This window comes from Cucurbita pepo, chromosome 10 (assembly GCF_057944985.1).
Source record: "Cucurbita pepo subsp. pepo isolate OVF chromosome 10, ASM5794498v1, whole genome shotgun sequence".
NCBI lineage: Eukaryota > Viridiplantae > Streptophyta > Magnoliopsida > Cucurbitales > Cucurbitaceae > Cucurbita > Cucurbita pepo.
The window spans coordinates 16564683-16588317 of record NC_141807.1 but is presented as its reverse complement, the minus strand read 5'-3'; the positions used below and the strand labels follow the sequence as shown (position 1 = coordinate 16588317).

The 23635-nt window shown below is 34.0% G+C and overlaps 3 non-coding genes across 3 annotated transcripts; 2 read left to right on the top strand and 1 right to left on the bottom strand.

Moving 5' to 3' along the window:
- Window positions 1–2074: 2074 nt before the first annotated feature.
- TRNAF-GAA (transfer RNA phenylalanine (anticodon GAA)) lies at window positions 2075–2147 on the top strand. The gene has a single exon. It is a non-coding gene; the product is annotated as a tRNA-Phe (tRNA).
- Window positions 2148–5537: 3390 nt separating this feature from the next.
- Window positions 5538–5609, bottom strand: TRNAE-UUC (transfer RNA glutamic acid (anticodon UUC)). The gene has a single exon. It is a non-coding gene; the product is annotated as a tRNA-Glu (tRNA).
- A 5287-nt stretch (window positions 5610–10896) lies between these two features.
- On the top strand, window positions 10897–10968 carry TRNAQ-UUG (transfer RNA glutamine (anticodon UUG)). The gene has a single exon. It is a non-coding gene; the product is annotated as a tRNA-Gln (tRNA).
- The last annotated feature ends 12667 nt before the right edge of the window (window positions 10969–23635 follow it).

Genomic DNA, 23635 nt, shown 5'->3' with positions numbered 1-23635 from the left:
TGAATTTAGTTGCAGAGTTATTAGGAATAAGATGGAGAAAGAAATTTTCTTTAAAATAATAAAGAGACCCAAGTTCATCTTTGTTGTTGTGTAATTGTGATTTTACAAAAAGCTTAACTAATATGAAATATCATGGTAAATCAAGAATATGTCCTACACGTCATTCAAGGTAAATCAAGAATATGTTCTTAATCGCGACCTTAAGCTAGGATATTACTTCTTGTTATGTTTTCAGGATCTTAGAACTTAGAGGTCATCGTGTCATGTATCATATACTGATCCTGGAAACCTTCCCCTAAAATAACCTTCAATTTTCTCCCCATGAACACATGAATGGTGTCGTCATAATCATGTAATCCTACTGGTAAATCGTGGTGCAGGACATCTCGTTTAGCTGATGGGAAAGGTAGGCCTATCATAACATCCAGCTCATGATACATATTGCATGACATCCTACCTAAAGAGGAATATGAGCCTTTGAGTACACACGTAATGCAGATAATGGTTACTTATGGGTATGGATCCTACCAACTTATTTAACATGTTATTCACATAGTTCTAGGTACTTGGTACATGGATTATTGATGAACCTAGGTTTATACATAATGTCATGGGTTAGGCTTTAGGAGTTGAGGTTTTAGCTTAGGAAAACATTAGAGGGTAACCTAACGTGGACTAATTCGTGTGAAAATCTACTAGCACTTTCAGGACCTCTTTCATTCTTGATTTTTCTGAATCTTCTGCTAGAAAAGTCTTCTCCGATCAGAGTCTTCCTTTTTTAAACACATTGTAATTCTTATTCTATAAAAAATTTAATGATTCGGGAAGTTTATAAAAATTAGAAAATGTACCATTTTCTCAATATTTTTTCAATTTTACTTGTTCTTTGCTTCTAGATACAACCTAGTAGGGATTATACACCATCTCTTATTGGAGACCGTGAGTGTTGCAAATTCTACTCTCCTTTGAAAACTTTCGGTCATCGAAAGTGCTTATTCTAAAATAGGTCCGGGTACAAGGTTCTTGTTTGCTTTCTGTTTCTCAAGTGGCTTCTTCTACTCTATGATTCTTCCATAGGACGTTAACAAGAGAGATTTCCTTGTTTCTCAATCATTTCACTTTCTTGTCTATTATTTGAATCAGGTCTTCTTTATATGTTAGGCCATCTCTCAAGAAGAGAGTTTCATGAGCCAGTACGTGCGAACGATCTAGGGTATACTTCCGTAGTATGGATACATGAAAGATATTATGTACTGCAGACAAGTTTGGGCATTGCCCGATTCTATAGGCCACAAATCCAATCCTTTCTAATATCTCAAGGGGACGGATAAACCTAGGGCTTAGCTTCCCCTTTTTACCCTACCTGAGCACCCCTCTCATGGGGTGCTACCTTTAGGAATATATGATCCCCTACCTACAATTCCATGTCCTTGCGCCTTAGGTCTGCATAGCTTTTCTCTGGGCTTTGTGCGGTTTATATCCTAGCTTTAATCTTCTGGACTGCGGCGTTGGTAATTTGCACCAGCTCTGGCCCAATAGTTTTCGTTTGCCCCCCTTCTTCCCAAAAGATAGGGGATCGAAATCTTCGTCCATAGAGAACCTCGTATGTGGCCATTTGTATGGTGGCTTGGCAAATATTATTATAAGCGAATTTCATAAGGGGTAGGTACTTAACATGTCTTCCAATATTTGCTTGAGCATTTTTGTTTGACCATCTTTTTATGGGTGGAATATCGTACTATAACTGCGTACCCAATGCCTTTTGTTAAAATTTTCAGAAGGGAGATTTAAATCTGGCATCTCGGTCTAATACTATTGCCTTTTGTTGAATTTTAAGAAGTGTACCCAATACCTTTACTGATGAATATTCATTTTTAATGTTAGCAAGAGTAGCTTAGTTGGGAGATTGTTAGACTGAAGATTTGAAGGTCACACTTGTTTTATCCACGTTCACCGCACCTGTTTCAATTTGCATAACCTGACTATTCAATAAAAAATTAGTCATTATTTCTTTTTAAAATCTCAATGAATCAGCGAAAATATCTTTACCGATAAATTTTCATTTCTAATGATTGCGGGGATAGCTCAGTTGGGAGAGCGTCAGACTGAAGATCTGAAGGTCACGTGTTCGATCCACGTTCACCGCACTTGGTTCACGTTGCATAATTTGAATATTCTTTTCAAAATTAGTGAAATACGGTCACGTTTCCAACTGGTATAGGTTGACTAAGTTGCATAACTTGACCAACTTGACTATGGAATCTAAAACATGTTATTTGGGATCTGCAATTATAACACCTTATAGTTTAGTTGATTATTATTTCTTTTTAAAATATAATGAATTAGTGGAAATAGCTCTACTTATGAATTTTTATTTTTAACTAAGTTGCATAACTTGACCAACTTGACTATGGAATCTAAAAAATGTTATTTGGGATCTGCAATTATAACACCTTATAGTTTAGTTGATTATTATTTCTTTTTAAAATATAATGAATTAGTGGAAATAGCTCTACTTATGAATTTTTCTTTTTAACGTTAGCAGGGATAGCTCAGTTGGGAGAGTGTCAAACTACAGATTTGAATAGTTGATTATTATTTCTTTTTAAAATATAATGAATTAGTGGAAATAGCTCTACTTATGAATTTTTATTTTTAACGTTAGCAGGGATAGCTCAGTTGGGAGAGTGTCAAACTACAGATTTGAAGGTGACGTGTTTGTTTAATCTCCATGTTCACCGCACCTGTTTCCATTTGCATAAGCTGACTATTCAATAAAAATTTAGTTATTATTTATTTTTAAAATTTCAATAAATAATGAATTAGCAGAAATACCTTTACTTATGATTTTTTTTTTCAAATATTAGCGAAGATAACTCGGTTTCACCGCACCTGATTCACGTCACATAACTTGACTCCTAACTATTCAATTTAAAATTAGTGATTATTTCTTTTTAAAATATCAATGAATTAGCTAAATACCTTACTAATGAGTTTTCAATTTTAATGTTAGTGGGGATAGCTTAGTTGGGAGAGCGTCACTATAGATCTCAAGGTTACGTGTTCGAGTTGAAGGAAGTGTCATAAGGCTAACTTTTTTTTCAATTTTATTTGATTTTATTTCAATTTTGTCAAACTCACTCAGGTACTCATCTCAATCATTTGAGCCTTGTTGGCCTTCAATAATAATCATTTCAGCCTTGTTGCGTTCAATAAGAGAGACCTTGGAAATAACCTGTAACTATTCAACTGGATTATCACATTAACAATTTGAATCAAATAAAGTGACATTAATCATTTGAATCACCTCAATCCCACTTGTTGAACTTGACCAAATGTCTATAACATAACACTAACAAAGGTACAAAGTAACACAAACAAAGGTACAAAGTAACACTAACAAAGGTACAAAGTTCATAAAAGTCTTTTTAATCTAAAATACCATTGAACTTGATCATTATAGTGCCTCTCAAACGTAGGTAAAGTTTAAATTCGGGTCTCCTTGTCAAACTCACTCAGGTGCTCATCTAAACCATGATGGCGTTCAACAAGAGAGACCTCGAAAATAGCCGGATTATCGTATTAACCATTTGAATCACCTCAACCCCACTCGTTGAAATTGAAACAAATATCTATAACATAACACTAACATAGGTACGATGTCCATAAAAGTCTTTTTAATATGAGATACTATTGAACTTGACCATTAAAGTTCCCCTCAAAATGAGGTAAAGTTTAAATATAATTGGTGACAAAAGATGAAACTATAAAATAAAAAGAAATAAGAAAATAATATTCAATTTTAGAGAATCAAACCAGAATCTCCTAGGTGAAAGCCAAATATCCAAACCGTTGGACAACAATGAATTTTTGGTGTAGTTGTCCTAAAGTCTTTTGTCTAATCGCTGAAGAGTTTTACTATGATGTTTTAGGTAATGTCTAACTCTTCGACACGTCGTTTCATGTGTGTGATAGAGTTCTCAGAGTTACCGCGACGTTTCGAGCTATTTGATCGTGTGGCTGTTTCTTCAAAAGGGTCAACATCAAACGTCAGGTCTTTGATTGGCAACCCATCCAGAGGAGCATCGATTGCATCGATTCCATCAACAGTCTTCCCATGAGTTTATGGTGCATGACCCATTTTTTATACCATTCACCTTCGAGCGCCAACATAGTTTTGCATCGTCCATGAGATGCATTGCGACCAACGTAACTCTTAGGTCCTATGAGCAAGTTCCAGTAACCTTCAAGTATTGTTCTACGTCAAAAATAAAGCTTTTTAATTCCTTAGCATCCCGATTTCCATTTAAGGGGTTGTGTTCTTGGATTTTAAGTTTGTTAAGCCCACATGAACTTGGCTTGAGGTATGGTTCTCTACTGCCAAACTTGTCAAACTCACTCGGGTGCTCATCTCAACCATGATGTCGTTCAACAAGAGAGACCTCGAAAACGACTGGATTATCGCATTAACCATTTGAATCACCTGCTCATCTCAACCATGATGTCATTCAACAAGAGAGACCTCTAAAACGACTGAATTATCGCATTAACCATTTGAAATTGAACAAAATATCTATAACATAACTCGAACAAAGGTACGAAGTTCATAAAAGTCTTTTTAATTTAAGATAGAAATTGTAAAATAAAATGAAATAAGAAAATAATATTCAATTTTAGAGAATCAAACCAGAATCTCCTAGGTGAAAGCCAAATATCCAAACCGTTGGACAACAATGAATTTTTGGTGTAGTTGTCCTAAAGTCTTTTGTCTAATCGCTGAAGAGTTTTACTATGATGTTTTAGGTAATGTCTAACTCTTCGACATGTCGTTTCATGTGTGTGATAGAGTTCTCAGAGTTACCGCGACGTTTCGAGCTATTTGATCGTGTGGCTGTTTCTTCAAAAGGGTCAACATCAAACGTCAGGTCTTTGATTGGCAACCCATCCAGAGGAGCATCGATTGCATCGATTCCATCAACAGTCTTCCCATGAGTTTATGGTGCATGACCCATTTTTTATACCATTCACCTTCGAGCGCCAACATAGTTTTGCATCGTCCATGAGATGCATTGCGACCAACGTAACTCTTAGGTCCTATGAGCAAGTTCCAGTAACCTTCAAGTATTGTTCTACGTCAAAAATAAAGCTTTTTAATTCCTTAGCATCCCGATTTCCATTTAAGGGGTTGTGTTCTTGGATTTTAAGTTTGTTAAGCCCACATGAACTTGGCTTGAGGTATGGTTCTCTACTGCCAAACTTGTCAAACTCACTCGGGTGCTCATCTCAACCATGATGTCGTTCAACAAGAGAGACCTCGAAAACGACTGGATTATCGCATTAACCATTTGAATCACCTGCTCATCTCAACCATGATGTCATTCAACAAGAGAGACCTCTAAAACGACTGAATTATCGCATTAACCATTTGAAATTGAACAAAATATCTATAACATAACTCGAACAAAGGTACGAAGTTCATAAAAGTCTTTTTAATTTAAGATAGAAATTGTAAAATAAAATGAAATAAGAAAATAATATTCCATTGCCGGGAATCGAACCCGGGTCTCCTGGGTGAAAGCCAGATATCCTAACCGCTGGACGACAATGGATTTTTGGTGTAGATGTCCTGAAGTATTTTGTCAGATCGCTGAAGAGTTTTAGCATGATCTTTTGCTTAATGTCTAACTCTTCTACACGTCCTTCCCTTTGTGTGTTAGAGTTCTCAGGGCTACCGCAAAGTTTCGAGCTGTTCGATTGTGTAACTCTTTCTTCAAAAGAGTCAACATCAAACGTTAGGTCTTTAATTGGCAACCCATCAAGGGGAGCGTCGATTGCATCGATTCCATCAACGGTCTTCCCATGAGTTTATGGTGCATGACCCATTTTTTATATCATCCACCTTCGAGCGCCACCGTCCATGAGATGCATTGTGGCCAATGTAACTCTTAGGTCCTATGAGCAAGTTCTTGTAACCTTCAAGTATTGTTCTACGTCAAAAATAAAGCTTTTTAATTCGTTAGCATCCCGGTTCCCATTTAAGGGTTTCTGTTTTTGGATTTTCAATTTGTGAAGCCCAACATGAGCTTGGCTTGGGGTGTGGTTCTCTACGACCCTCCTTATCAAACTCACTCTCGTGCTCATCTCAGTCATCTCAGCCATGATGGCGTTCAACAAAAGAGACCTTGAAAATGACCGGATTATCACATTAACCATTTGAATGACCTCAACCTCACTTGTTGAAATTGAACCAAATATCTATGACATAACACTATTAAAGGTTCAAAGTTCATAAAAGTCTTTTTAATCTAAGATACTATTGAACTTGACCATTATAGTGCCTCTCAAACCAAGTTCATAAAAGTCTTTTAAATTTAAGATACTATTGAACTCATCCATTATAGTGCTTCTCAAACCTAGGTAAAGTTTAAATATAATTGGTGACAAAAGATGAAACTATAAAATAAAAGCAATAAGAAAATAAAATTTCATTGTCGAGAATCAAACTCAGGTCTCCTCGATGAAAGCCAGATCTTCTGTGTAATGTCTAACTCTTCGACTCGTTTTTTTTATGTGTGTGATAGAGTTCTCAGAGCTACCGCCACGTTTCTTGTTGTTCGATCCTGTGGCTCTTTCTTCAAAAGAGTCAACATCAAACATTAGGTCTTTGGTTAGAAACCCATCCAGGGGAGCGCCGATTGCTTCAATTCCATCAATGGTCTTCCCACGATTTTTTTGTGCATGACCAGTTTTTTATACAATTCACCTTCAAGCGCCACCATAGTTTTGCATCGTCCATGAGATGCATCGTGGGCCAATGTAACTCTCAGGTCCTCTCAGCAAGTTCCTATAGTCTTGAAGTGTAATATCAAAACATATTAACGTATTTGATATTTTAAATATTAAAATAATTGATGTGTATCATAAACTTAAATAAAAATATATATTAGAAATTTGAATGAGATTCATATTAGTTAAACATATATTATGATATTCTACGACATTTTAATATTATTTAAATAAGATATTATATCTTAATGTATTAGGTATTCAAATATATAATTTGACAAAAATTATCACAAGTTCACTTTAAATAGAACCCTAGGGTTAAGTCAAAAAATATCAAACACTAAATATTGTGACATTTTAGGTGATATTTTGCAGAGGAAGCTGATAAAGTCTTCAAAGAGCATGTGGTCATGTCTGACATTTTAGGTTAACAACATGGTGAAAAGAAACCAGAAATTCTGATACTGGTAATTAACTACAAACCTTTGACTAAGGTTTTAGAATAAATAAGATATCCAATCCAAAACAAAAATGATTTGATAAAAAGAATTTAGAGTCAAATGTTTTTATAAAATTCGACATGAAATTGGGATTACATAAAATTCTAATTTCCTAAAATGACAAATATAAAATAGCATTTATGTCCAATTTAGAAAATATGAGAGGAACGTCATGCCATTTAGGCTAAAAAATGCTCCATCCGAATTTCAGAAGATTATGAATGATATTTTCAATCCTTTCAAAAAAATTCGATAGTTTATATTGATGATGTGTTGATATTTTCTAAAACCATTATGGTCAACACTTTAAACATCTACATACATTCATTAATGTAATCAAAAGAAAACAACTAGTTGTGTCCATACCCAAAATCAAATAATATCAAACTCATATCCATTTTTTTGGATTTTAAATTTATTTGAGCCTTATTAAAACCCATCCAATGGTCTTTGTCTCAAACTTTGGTGACGACGTATCCTAGAAAAGCCAACTTCAAAAAAAAAATAGGTTCTCTCAATTACGTGTCTTATATCCTTCAAGATATCAGGCACATTTACAAATTTCTTGATGAGTGTGTTCAAAAGAATACAAAGTCTTGATTTGTAAGGGATATATCTACAACAAAAAAAAATCAAATCATTAGTCAAATAAACTCTTTGCTTAAGTCTTATTGACCGAAGGACAGATCTCATAATGAAACGTGACGCATCAAATATGGGATATGGAGGTATCTAAAATTGTCAAAGAGGACAGAGAATCAATTATCATATTCATTCAAAAGCCTCTAATAATACCATACAAATTACAAAATAGTAATAAAAAAAAATACTATTTCCATTGGACTCTGCCCAAAAATTTTAAAGAAAATTTAATGAACAAAACTATTAAAATGCATTCGAGAGTCAAATTTAGTTTTAGAAAAAAAAAAGGGAATAATCTTGTTTCAAACAAAAAAAAAATTTTGCTAGATAGAAGTAAGTTTTGTTGTGGTTTGATTTTAAAATTCTACCTATAGTTGAAAACACCTTCGAGATTACCTATGGGAGAGTTTCTAACAAAGTCTCTCTTCTCTGTCTTCTCTGTCTTCTCAAACTGATACTACCTATAAAAGAAGTTGAAAACACCTTGTGAAAGTCTCTAAGGATACTGCGACCTCTAGCTTTGCAAAATCCAGTGTTGTTGGTGCTTATCAAAATCGCTGCCAGAATAAAGTTTAACAAGTGGTTCTATGGTGTAGTGGTTAGCACTTTCGACTTTGAATCTAACGACCTGTGTTTAATTCCCGATAGGCAATCCACAAATTTATACAAAATTGGTTCATAGCCGATTCGGTAGGGTAACTTTTGGACCGATAATCTGTAGAAGGGGTCACTAAGGTTGAGATCATACAAAATGGGTCCATAGCTCAATGTTAGAGCATTTGATTGCAGATCAAGAGGTCACCAATTCGAACCTAGTTGGGCCCTTCTATCTTGGATAGAAAATTGTTACACTTTTTGGACCGACACTATGTCTAAGGGGTCACAAATGTTAAAATCCTACAAAATGGATCCATGGCTCAGTGGTAGAGAATTTGACCGATCACCCGTTTGAACTTGGTTGGGCCCTTTTATTTTGGACAGACACTTTTTACACTTTTGGACTGACACTCTATAGAAGGGGTCACTAAGGTTCAAATCATATTACCGATTCCAAACCTTATTCCAAAGTCCTAGTGTGGTATCCAAGCACCCACTATGAACATGGTTAAAAACTTAGCACCACTATTCTCGGACAAGAACCAAGAAATCATTAAGAAAATAGTGTGGTCTTAGCGCCGCTATATAATATGGTAGAGAAATAAAAAACAGTTACCCTCATTTGTGTGGTGCTGCCATAAGTGATCAATAGAAATATTCTAAGCACTTTTCTCTTGTACTCCTTATAATCTTATTCCAAAGTCCTAGTGTGGTATCCAAGCACCCACTATGAACATGGTTAAAAACTTAGCACCACTATTCTCGGACAAGAACCAAGAAATCATTAAGAAAATAGTGTGGTCTTAGCGCCGCTATATAATATGGTAGAGAAATAAAAAAATGTTACCCTCATTTGTGTGGTGCTGCCATAAGTGATCAATAGAAATATTCTAAGCACTTTTCTCTTGTACTCCTTATAATTTTACCTTTTAAGGTTTTGTACTCCTTATAATTTTACCTTTTAAGGTTGTAAATATTTATAAGTGATCAATAGAAATATTTTAAGCACTTTTCTCTTGTACTCCTTATAATTTTACCTTTTAAGGTTGTAAATATTTGTGGGTTTTAAGAACTTTTCTCTTGTACTCCTTATAATTTTACCTTTTAAGGTTGTAAATATTTGTGGGTTTTAAGCACTTTTCTCTTGTACTCCTTATAATTTTACCTTTTAAGGTTGTAAATATTTGTGCACGAGTGACTATTATGATTATCAGTCAACTGAGTAATAGAAATATTTTAAGCACTTTTCTCTTGTACTCCTTATAATTTTACCTTTTAAGGTTGTAAATATTTGTAGGTTTTAAGCACTTTTCTCTTGTACTCCTTATAATTTTACCTTTTAAGGTTGTAAATATTTGTAGGTTTTAATCACTTTTGTAGGTTTTAATCACTTTTCTCTTGTACTCCTTATAATTTTACCTTTTAAGGTTGTAAATATTTGTGCACGGGTGACTATTATGATTATCAATCAACTGAGTTAAGTGAAAATAAATTTTGAAGATGAAATTAAAGTATTAATTCTGATGTCATCTTTACCTGAGTTTTGGGATATTGTTATTAATGAGATTCAATCTAATGCTATTAGTAATTCACAATGATAATATTCAAAATACTTGACAAAAAAGAATGGTCAACATAAGATATTTGAAACAAATAAATATTTTGTCCTATGTCAAATCACTCATTTGAAATTCCTTAATAATAAACCTCAAGTCTTACATCTTTTATAGAGAAAAGTTCCTTAAATAGAAGTCTTATTAGATACTTCTAAGCATTTAGAGATCAACTAGACACAAAGCTAAACATTCTAAAAAAAATTAGGGGTTAAACTTTCCGGTTAACTTAATTTAAGAAACTTATGATTTTTATATTCTCAAGAGTTTAATTGACCTAGGTCAATTCAATCTAGTGGACCCAAGAATTGAACCGAACCAAACCAACTAGTTAGTAACATGATTTAGTGTAAGCATTTTGACGCAAAGTAGAAGCAATAATGGAGGGTTTGCAATAATATAGTTTTCACCCCTTGTTTCTCGAGTGAATATTGAAATAATATGGTTTTCCTATTAAGTTTTGCACGGAAGAAAGAAAGACTGGGATGTAAAGTATTATTTCAATTTCTTTGTAATATACAACAATATATAAATTAATTATAAGAAATATATAAAATTACATGTTCTCCAAGGGCTTCAATCAACACTAGAGGGTTACTTTTGCAATCACTCTAAAGGTGCTCAAGATCACAACGAGTTAGATAAAATAGCTCTAGAACTTTGAATCCAATAACTTGAGTTTGACTCGTGATAGAATCTCTCTTCTTGTGGAATCTGCATAAAATAGGAAAACCATTCCAAAATCAATTTTTACAAGGGGTTCTATGGTGTAGTGGTTAGCACTTTGGACTTTGAATCCAACGACCTGGGTTCAACTCTCGGTAGGACCTTTTTAAGAAATGACCTTGATGCGAAAACACAGAATAAGGAACGACAACACAAGACATTTTAAAACAAAAGGGTGTTTCCTAGCATTCGATGCGAAAACACAAATTTTCTCGAGGCATAAGGTGTAACATTCTTGAGTTATTCCGAACTTGCTCCGCTATCATTTGAGCCCATAATAACTAGCATGAGTTTTCGGTTCCGAACTTGCTCCGCTCCGCTATCATTTGAATCCATAATAACTAGCATGAGTTTTCGGTTCCGAACTTGCTCCAAACAATATCATTTGAACCCATAATAACTAGCATGAGTTTTAGGTTCCGAACTTGCTCCAAACAACTTGAAATCTTGAATTTATTCTCATGTCATATAAAATAGACCCTTACAGAAAATAGTTGGTAATTTGGAGTATGTCTAAACCTTGAGCTAGGATATGACTTCTTGTTTCGTTTTCAGGAACTAAACCTTAGAGGTTGTCATGTCATGCATCGTATTTTAACCATGAAAACTCTTGCGAAGTAACTCTTAATTTTCTCCCCATGAGTGCATAGGTGGCGTTGTCATAATCGTGGCATCCTGCTAGCAAATCGTGGTGCAGGGCATCTCATTTAGGTGAGGGAGATAATAAGTTCATCATGGAATCCTGCTCATGGTACATATACCAAAGCATCCCACCTAAAGAGAAATAGGGGCCTCGCGGCAGTGATGAGCATTTTCTCCCATATCTTGGTTTCGCTAACTAAAGTTTTCCAATAACTCCCAAATTTCATTACCTTATATAACCTCTCGGGATAAGGATTCATACAACATTTCATAAAATAAGATCTACTGAGAAAACTCGAGAAAAGGTCAAATTTTGAGTTGACTTGGACAGTTTAGTTGAACTGGACGTATCATCATTTTCTTCCTCTGAAAAGGAAGAAGATGCGCATTTTTCGCATTGCCACCATCTGAAACTCGGCCTGTATAGCCACATTTACAGCGTTTCTCTCCTCGATTTCTTCGTGAAACTTACAAATGGATGTTACAAGAAAGGGTTAGGGATTTATTTGATAACTTCTCGTGGATCGTAGCCTAAGATATTCGTTACCAAAGTTCATCCAAAATCTGATTTATCGCTGGAGATAAAACAAAGGATTTCTTATTGGGTAGCCGATTCTAGGGGTTTCAAGACCCTATTTCTTCATTGAACCCCTTCCATGTCCTATCTTCAGGCTAAAGGAATTGGTTTGGATGAACGTCTTTGAGTGTAGGACCTTAATTTCCAAAAATTGTTCTCGGTATGCAACTCACTCGAAACGCTAGATTTTCGATCTCATGGGTAGCTTGTTCTATGATGTCTCAACTCTCGATTCCTTCATCAAGTTTACTCAACATCTTCCTCTGAAGCTAGAGGAATCCTTAATTTGAAGGAAAAGAGATCGTAGATAGGAATTTTGACTCTTATCCCCAATTTAATTTCGAAACCTATTTTCTTCAATTTGGCACGCTCTCGAGGTTATTTTTCTTCGTGGTCTTCTATGGAAGCATTCCTTGGAGGTGCAGAAACTGATTGGAATCATTCTTGCTCGACGAGTCATCATGTATCCTCGAATTGGATTCCAAGTTTTTCTTGAAGTTCTTCAATGGCGGATTGAATTGGGGGAATGGTTTCTGGGCACTTTCAGCACTCTATTTCTTCATAGAACTTGTGGGTAATCTTGTTGAGAAACTGTAGGAATAAGTTTGAAGAGAAATGGTGGAGGATTGCTCTCGAATTTGGAAGAAATCTGATAGTAGGAGACCCATAATCTAAACGCTTATTGCCTTCGATTTGGGGATCGACCTTTCTCGATTCTTATTCCGTATTGTTGCTCCTACTTCAGACTTTATAGGAGGAGCTTAAACTGACATTGAGAGCTCTAGATTCTTCGTTATTTAAAAGTTTGAAGAGAAATGGTGGAGGATTGCTCTCGAATTTGGAAGAAATCTGAGAGTAGGAGATCCACCATCTAAATGCTTATTGCCTTCAATTGGGGGATTGAACTTTCTCGATTCTTATTCCGTATTGTTGCTCCTACTTCCGACCTTATAGGAGGAGCTTAAACTGACATTGAGAGCTCCAGAATCTTCGTTATTTAGAGTTCAAACTTTATGGATAATTTTTTGAAGATATCAACTCCGATCATAGCCTTACCGACCTTGGCTTTGAATACATGTCGTTGGACGTGATGATTCGTGGGTGTTCGTTCTAGATCATATCAAATTTTTGACGAGATCTGACGGTTGAGATTTGAGTTCGAAAGATTTTTCCGGGATGGTCATGGTAGATGCTCTGATTCGAATTAGAGTGGTATTTCTGTAATTATCCAGTCTTCTAGGGGTATTTTGGTAATTTGCCACTTTCTAAATATTTTATTATTATTTTTCTCTAAAAATCCATAATTTTTCTACAAATTTCTCATCGCTCTTTTATCATTTTTCCCTTTTTCTGAATCTTGAGATTCCTTCTAGATAAGGAATTACAAATCGGGAAAGATTCTTGATAATTGATAAAATGACTTTTTTGCCCTTTGTATTTACTTTTTCCTTTCCAATCTTTTTCAAAAGGCCTTTTAACTCCTTGCAATCACTTGTTAAGGTACGCGGGTGACCTGAGTAAGTCCTTTGTTCTTGCTTAATCCTTTAATTTTTTTCCTTTCTATGCTTTGGGTCTTTCATGAGTGGCTTATTCTTATGGAAGATAATTTCCTTCATTTTTGGGGTGTTACATATACATACTCGTTACAAACACAAAATAAGATGGAGACTCAAAAGAAGAACAAAAAATACTAGATAAAAAACAGAGGTTAGTTCATGGCCCACACTCCAAAGTCCGCTCTCATCCATGACCAACTCCTAGTTACATGAAAAAAAATGATAAACATGGAGTGAGTAAAACTTAGTAAGTAGCCTACTAGTAGGTTCTTAATCGCGACCATAAGCTAGGAGATTACTTCTTGTTATGTTTTGAGGATCTTATACTGATCTTGAAAACCTTCCCCTAAAATAACCTTCAATTTTCTCCCCATGAACACAATCTTCTACCCATCTATCTTTTTTAAACACTTTTGAAAGTTAAAAGAGTAGTTTTGAAGTTTTTTTTTGGAAAATTTAACTGTATTTTTTTAAAAAAAAATTATGAGTATTTTTTTTAGATTAAAGTGCAAAGTTCAATGGTATTTTTATTAATTTAGATTATAATTTTAAAAAAAATACAAATTTTTGTTGATTAAGTTAATATTAATTTTATTAAAATACATAACACCACATCAAAATTAATTTATTGGGACTAAAATTAAAACTAAAAAATTAATTTATTTTAAAACTAAAAAGTATATTTTGTTTCTTATCCTAACTATAAAGAATTTAATTCCAAGCTCTCTTCTAATAGACAAACGATTTATTAACCTCTGTTGTAAGATTTCATTTCATCAATTTAAGTAGCGTTCAACTATAAATATCGAATTTTAAAGTATTCCTTGGCAAAGTAAATCGGTTGAAACTATCTATCAAAGGTGTTCCATAATGAGTTGTGGAGAAGTGTTTCCTTCAATTCAAATTTCAATTAAGGATGTCAATGACAAAAAAGTGCAAGAGGCTAGAAGGTTTGTAGTGGAAGAAAATAACAAGAGTCATGGACATCGTTTCATTTACAAGCTGTATCATGTGTCTTATTCATGGTTACTTAAATCTCGTTTAATTGGTGCGCCTTTCACATCAGAGACATTTGAGCCTTAAACCGAGCTCTTTGCAATAGCGAACTTATTAAAAACTCTTTGCTTGCTGCAACATTTGCTTGACATAATTGGACCAAAGGACGGTATGGACGACCATAGCTCACTGTATTTGTCTCCAATCATGAAGTGTGACGTCAGATCTTTGTTCATACCCTATTCATTAACTATAACATGGCAAGAAATTTTTTATGTTTTGACTGGGCATGCTATATTCTGTTGTTCTTATATATCTTTAGTTACTTGTGATTAAAGCAAAGAAGTATAGACATGGTTTCCAACCAACCCTTCCTTTATAAGTTAGTTCGACGAATGGGTTTTTGCTATCAATTTATTGTTAACCCTTCCGCTCGATTTTGTGTTATGATATCATGCAAGGAATGAGAATCGACCTTACTTGGACAAAATTATATACTATTTGATAATTATTGTTGATAACAAAGATAAATTGAATTATAAGCATTTTAAGTTAAAAAATAACTAATAATGTTTGATTAATCCACCACATCTAAATGGTGTCAAAGTTATCTTATTTGTAATCAAATAAATTATAAGGATATGAAAATACTAATAAATGGAAATAACAATAAATGGATACCTATGGTAATAAGTATATATGGTAAATTATAATTTATTACTAAATATTCTTAACACCCCACCGCAAGCTGAGCGTCGGATTTGAACGAACGTGAAGCTTGGATCAAAAAAATTCAAAGAGGATCAGAAACACTTTTCGTGAAGATGTCAAAAACCTGGTTCAGAGGAGGCGTAGAGAAACACTTTCTTGGCCATCGAAAATTGCAGACGGATCGCCGCTCAGCAGCGATGCTGCCTTGGCTTCAGCGAGAATATGTCTAACCCATGAAGAGGGATTGTCGCTTAGCGACGATGTTGCCTTGGCTTTGGTGAGAATATGTCTAACCCCAAGAAGTAGAAGGGGAAACCTAGAGCAAGGGACAAAGACAATGTTGAAGCCGAAAGAGACGCCACATTGGGCGAAGGAGCCAATTTTGGCGAGAAGGCCAGTCGGAAGAGTCGCCACATTGGGCGAAGGAGCCAATTTTGGCAGGAAGGGAGGCAGCAACTTTGTTGGCGAAGAGGCCAGTGCGGCACCTAGATTCCGAAGGTAAATCTCTGCAAAAGGTTGATGGGCTTGTCGAGATTCCATATATTTCTGAAGAGAACACTAATGATCATCCTAAGATTAGGGTTTCTGTGAAGGATGAAGGATGAAGGAAAAATTGGGAAGAAAATGAAAGAGGCTATGTTTGGAAAAGGTGAGGTTGTATGTACAGAGTATGGCGAAGGATGATTGAGAGGTCAAAAGGGTGGAGCCGAAGAGTAATCAGTCGGATCTGCATGTGGTAGCCATGACGACTGCCCCTGCGGCGTCAAATCCAGCAATGGTGGTGGGGAAGAACAGTGGAAGATTTCAAAAGCCATTGAAAAGAAAGGATACGAGTTGCTAAACCAAAATGGCTCTGATACCATGATAATGTTTGATGAATCCACCACACCTAAATGGTGCGAAAGTTATCTTATTTATAATCAAATAAATTACAAGGATATGAAAATAGTAATAAATGAAAATAGCAATAAAAGGATACCTATGGTAATAAGGCAAATATTAGATATTTGCCTTATAATAAAATATCAAATATAATATATATGGTAAATTATAATTTATTACTGAACACTTGTTAATACAATGGATACATTACAAAGTTATAATCCATCGTATCAGACACTTGACTTTGAATATATTTTGAGAGTGAAACGTACATTAAGCTTGTTTTTAAGTATACAAATATATGAACTTATTTATATGAATTTATTTCTAATATAAAATTGATAAATTTTTTGAAATAATTCTTTTTAATTAATGTATCATTGTCACATCGGTGTCTAGTTTTTTAAGAATGACATGTTACTGTTACGAACAGAAAAAGAAAACTGTAAAGATCAGAAGAATTGGGAGAAATCTCTCATCCAATTGAAGAATGACTAAATCAAATCTAATTCAAATAAGTAGATCAAATCTAATCCAAATAACTCAATCAAATCTAATCCTAAGAGTTACCTATCTATTTGGTATCATATTTAAGTCTCGTATCTATATCTCATTTTTATTTTCGTGACTCTGACATATTTTGCTTTTATAAATAGATATCTTCACGAAAATAAGTTTAATTTATGTTGAGATGGGGAATAAAAATTGACACTTAAAGGACGTTGATACTTGGGACTTTGATTCCTCTTAGTGTGAAACTTGCATCTTGCAATTACTTGGGGTAGAGAGTGTGTTTCACTTAAAATTCACTCAATAGAAAATAATCAAATAACGAACCATACTTGAGAGATGATAACTTTTTTTTTTTTTTTAATCTTTGAGAAATAAGAAAGAATAAAAATTAAAACATGGCATGAATCACATCTTCTTCAATCTTTGTTTTGTTCTCCTAAATGTAAAAAAGAAAAAAAAAATATATTATATATTTTTAGATATAATTTAAGATGACCTATTTAATAAGACTCCATCCAAACTTCTTCTCATTAATTTAATTATTATTTGTATACAATTGTTAATATGTAAGAAAATAGACATACAGAATGTTTATACTATTGGTAATACACTAGTCTCGGTTGTTTGACTAAAACAATGCAACCATTGTCCAAACTAAAGAATTTGATTCGAAGCTATCTCCTAATAGAGGGAGGCTCAATTAGACTTTGTTGTAAGATTCGACCCTATAAATTTGAATAGCGTTCTCCAACTATAAATATTGAACTCCAAAGTATTAACGAGCAAAGTAAGTTTGTTGAAACTATCTATAAAAGTGTTCCAAAGTGAGTCGTGGAGAAGATTTGCCTTAAAATCTAGTTCCAATTAAGGATGTCAATGACGAAAAAGTGCAAGCTGTTGGAAGGTTTGCCGTGAAAAATTTCAGAGGTGGTAGATATAATTTAATTTACAAGCGTGTGGTGAATGGTCTTTTCAATCACATATAGGCTTTAACCCCAAATTTTATATTATTGTGATAGAAGCTATAAATGACAATAATATTCATTAGTCAGATATTACAATTGTGAAGAAGTTCCGTCATATGCATCGGACTACCGCCATCCTATAAGAAGCTATAAATGACAATAATATTCATTAGCCAGATATTGCAATTGTGAAGAAGTTCTTATCTTTTGAGGAATTCATCAAATTCCCTCTCCACAAGTAGCAGTATAACTAGATTGCTTTCTTTAGACTTATAAGTCCTCTCTCTATATGTGCTTGTGGGAAACAAGATTGTTTTCTTTACTTACAATAAGTCCTCTCTCTATAGACTTATAAGTCCTCTCTCTATATGTGCTTGTGGGAAACTAGATTGTTTTCTTTACTTACAATAAGTCCTCTCTCTATATGGGACATTACTCTGTTTTATCTATAAGAATGGCATAGCCAAAGTCCTCTCTATATACTCCCCACAATCTTTGCATCACAAAACCCTAAATTTCTAGTCATCAATAATAGTGAAAATGAAGAAATATTACTACCCAACATGACATGAATAAGGAAAAATTGAAAAGAAATAATATATTTAATAATAGATAGTCTTATTTTTGGAGATGCGGGGTATTGATACCCGTACCTCTCACATGCAAAGCGAGCGCTCTACCATCTGAGCTACATCCCCATAATTTGTTCATCATAAAACCCTAAATGTCCCATCATCAATAATAGTGAAAATAAAAAAATATCAAAATATTAATAACAAATAGTTTGGTTTGGTGATGCGGGGCATCGATAATTGTGAAAATGAAAAAATATAATAACAAATTAAATACTTTCTTTTGGAGATGCAGGCTATCAATCCCCGTATAACTCGCATGCAAAGCGAGCGCTCTACCATCTAAGCTACATCCCCACAATTTTTACGTCACAAAACCCTAAACGTCTCGTCATGAATAATAGTGAAAATGAAAAAAATATCGCTACTCAATATGTCATAAATAAGGAAATATTGAATAGAAATAAAATAGTAATAACGAATAGTTTCTTTTGGAGATGCGAGGTATCGATCCCTGTATCTCTCGCATGCTACATTCCCACGATTTTACATCAAAAAACTCTAAACTTCCAGTCATCAATGATATTGAAAGTGAAAAACTATCCCCGCTCATTATGTAGTAAATATGGAAAAATTTAAAAGAACTAATATATTTAGTAATCGTTTCCTTTGTTGATGCCTGGTATCAAGGCCAGTACTTCTCACATGGGATGCAAACGCTCTACCATCTAAGCTATATCCTCAAGATTCTTATGTCACAAAATCCTAAGCATCTCGTCATCAATAATAGTGAAAATAAAAAAATAACGCTATTCATTATGTCATAAATAAGGAAAAATTGAATAGAAATAAAGTAATAACGAATAGTTTCTTTTGATGACATGGGGTATCGATTCGATCCCCGTACCTCTTGCATGCTAAGCAAGCAATCTACCATCTAAGCTACATTCCCACAATACTTATATCAGAAAATCCTAAATGTCCTGTTATCAATTCTAGTGAAAATGAAAAAATATCTCCGCTAATTATGTCATAAATAAGGAAAGGTTGAATAGAAGTAAAATATTAATAACAAATAGTTTCTTTTGAAGATGTGGGATATCCCCTTACCTCTTGCATGTTAAATGAGCTCTAACATCTAAGCTACATCCCCACAATTCTTGCATCATCAAACCCTAAATTTCCCATCATAAGCTACATCCCCACAATTCTTGCATCATAATACATTTCCCATCATAAGCTACATCCCGAGCTACATCCCCACAATTGTTGCATGATAAAACCCTCAAATTCCCATTCTTGCATCATAATACATTTCCCATCATAAGCTACATCCCGAGCTACATCCCCACAATTGTTGCATGATAAAACCCTCAAATTCCCATCATCATCTAAGCTACATCCCCACAATTCTTGCATCATCAAACCCTAAATTTCCCATCATAAGCTACATCCCCACAATTCTTGCATCATAATACATTTCCCATCATAAGCTACATCCCGAGCTACATCCCCACAATTGTTGCATGATAAAACCCTCAAATTCCCATTCTTGCATCATAATACATTTCCCATCATAAGCTACATCCCGAGCTACATCCCCACAATTGTTGCATGATAAAACCCTCCTCAAATTCCCATCATCAATAATAGTGAAAATGAAGAAATCCCCACAATTGTTGCATGATAAAAACCCACAAATTCCCATCATCAATAATAGTGAAAATGAAGAAAATCTAGAGATGCAGGGTATCGATCCCCATACCTCTCACATGCAAAGCGAGTGCTCTACCATCTAAGCTATATCCCCACAATTCCAATGTCACAAAGTCCTAAACATTTTGTCATCAATAATAGTGAAAATGAGAAACTATCCTTGCTCATTATGTCCTCAATAAGAAAAAATTGAAAAGAAATAACATATTTAGTAATCGATTCAATCGGAGATGCAAGGTATTGATCCTCGTACTTTCCACATGGGAAATGAACGCTCTACCATTTGAACTACATCCCTATGATTCTTACATCAAAAAAACCTAAATGTCGCTTCATCAATAATTGTGAAAATGAAAAAGTATCTCTGCATATTATGTCATAAATAAGAAAATATTGAATAGAAATAAAATATTAATAATAAATAGTTTCTTTTGGAGATGCGAGGTATCGATCCTCGTACCTCTCGCATGCTAAGTCGTACCTCTCGCATGCTAAGCGAAGCTACATCCCCACAATTCTTGCATCACAAAACCCTAAATTTTCCATCATCAATAATAGTGACAATGAAGAATATTGCTACTCAACCTGTCATCAATAAGGAAAAATTGAAAAGAAATAATTTTCAATAATATATTTAATAATAGATAGTTTTATTTTGGAGATGCGTGGTATCTATCCCCGTACCTCTCGCATGCAAAGCAAGCGGTCTACCATTTGAGCTACATCCCCACGATTCTTATGTCACAAAATCCTAAACGTCTCGTCATCAATAATAGTGACATGAAAAACTATCCCTGCTCATTATGGCGTAAATAAGAAAAAATTGAAAAGAAATAATATATTTAGTGATCGATTCATTTAGAGATGCATGGTATCAACCCCGTACTTTCCACATCAGAAGTGAGCGCTCTACTATCTGAACTACATCCCCACGATTCTTACATCAGAAAACCCTAAACCTCCCGTCATCAATAATTGTAAAAATGAAAAAATATCTACGCTCATTATTTCATAAACAAGGAAAGATGGAATAATATATTTAGTGATAATGAAAAAATATCTCCGCTCATTATTTCATAAGTTTAGTGATCGATTCATTTGGAGATGCAAGGTATCGATCTCCGTACTTTCCACACCGGAAGCGAGCGCTCTACCATCTGAGCTACATCCCCACGATTCTTACATTAAAAAATCCTAAACCTCCCGTCATCAGTAATTGTGAAAATGAAAAATATCTCCGCTCATTATTTCATAAATAAGGAAAGATGTAATAGAAATAAAATATTAATAACATAGTTTACATACGTGTCACTTGTGTTATTTTAATGTGTTTATTTACTTGGTAAATGTCTTTCATACTACAATCTCATGAAGGGGCATTTTGAGAATCGAACTTTCATACCACTAGACCAAATGCCCTTGTTATACCACTTGAAACATATGTATGAAGCCTTACCCTTGTTATACCACTTGAAACATATGTATGAAGCCTTAGGCCTAGGTATTAAGGTCGTATTTTGTCGTATTGCAGGAAACACGTGAAGTCCTCGGATGTAGAATTTGTCTTGGAGAATAAAGCCTTGGGATGAGACGTTAAGAAAGACTTGAGCCAAATAAAGCCTTGGGATGGGATGTTAAGAAAGACTTTGAGCCAAATAAAGCCTTGGGATGGGATGTTAAGAAAGACTTTGAGTATTAAGAGCATGATGGTAAGTATAAAACGTGAGTATGAAGTTAGGTTGATTTCAAATATGAAGTCCTTAGATAAGAAAAGATTTAGACATAGGGGCATTTCAAGAATTAAACTCAAAACCTCTTGCATCCCAAGTGAGAATCATACCACTAAACCAAATGTTTTTTCTTGAACACCCAATATTTTTAGCTTCTACTCAAATATATTTTTCTATTAGTAGTTGTTGGGCTATAAAACGAAAAGTTGAATTGTTATAATATACCAGGGTTATCAAATAAACCAACAACGCAACAAAATAAACAAACTAATCAATTTTGGTTGGATTGATTCGGTTCAGTTCATCAGTTTGTTTGATTTAATTTTTCTATTTTGCCTCGTATGACAAGAAAATAAAGTTGTATTGAATGCACCTTAGTTTCATTTATGACAAACTCATATGAAACATAATTGCATTAATAGTACTCAGAGTTGGAGTCTATAAGCATTTCATGAACTTCAGTGCAATTCGTGCTTCATTAAAGATGAGATGAACTTTAGTTAGGTAAGGGGAACTTTAAATTACTTCATGTGGAGCTTCAATTACTATATGCTAGTTACAATCTTTAGGATTGACTAATTGGACACGAGTTCATGGATTTAGGGAAAATTTTGTGTAATTATCAACTACAACTTATGGTTTAAAATTTTTATGACATAATTTAGGTAGTTGTTTTTATGAGTCCTAAACTTGTTTCTTTGCATAATATGGATTTAGTTGAACTATTATTATCCATAAGATGGAAAAAGAAATTGTGTTTGAATTGACTAATAGACCTAGGTTCGTCGTTGTTGTCTTTTAACTTGTGATTTTGCAAAAAGCTTAACTAATATGAATTGTCATGTCACAAGAACTTTAAGGTAAATCAAGAATATACCCTACACATCATTCAAGATGACAATAAAATGGAGTTGAATTGAACGCACTTTAGTTTCATGTTTGGCATGTTCAAGATAAAACATAATTGTATTAATGATATTGAGTGTGGAATCTATAAGAATTTAATGATCTTAAGAGAAATTCCTGTTTTATGAGAGGATAACAACTTTATTTAAGGTACTAGGAGTTTAAGAATTTGGATTTAAATCTGGTTAAGAACGGTGAGATTTGAAAGTTTTGAATTCTAGACCAAATTTGTACCTAATTATTTCTTTTTATGACTAGTTATAAATTAAGAGAAAAATATTTTTGTAAATATAGATTTATCTCTAAAACTTTCGTGACGAAACCATGTTCAGACTAGCCGTTTAAAGTCAGGAGATGCGGTCACAGGTGTGATTATTTTGGATGGGTTCGTAATGGAACTTACCGTTGAGATGAGGGAGCCTTCAAAGGTTGTGCACTCACAGATGGGGTTGTTATGTAGCATTAGTCTGTCTTTGTGTTTGAATTCTTTTGTACTTTTTTTTTTTTTTGTTTGGATAAATTTGAACAACACCGTCTTATAATTTTATTTTATTTTATATTTAATGTTGTGTTACTCAATCTCATTTTAATTTTACAACATTTTCTTATTTTATATTAATTTACTTTTATTTTTATTTTTATTTTTTTTCACTCTCAATTTTAATTTCTATTTGAGTTTTGAACCCTTGAAATTTGGGTTGTGACAGATTGGTATCAGAGCAGCCAGATTTTAAATTATATAGATTTTTTCTTAGGATAAAGAGTTGTATATCTCTATGACTCAGCTCGATGACACGTCTCTCCGCGACCAAGTATGCAGTCTAACCCTATTTTTTATTATATGATATGTTGTAAAACTTGTATGAATTTATTGTATGTTTTGATTTTTGTGGTAGTTATAAAATGTTCTTGGACGTTAAAGAGTGAACGTTAACTATATAAGACAATAGTGGATCAACGTTATAGTGTCTAGATATGGTGAGGAGGAAAAGAGTGGTCATGAGA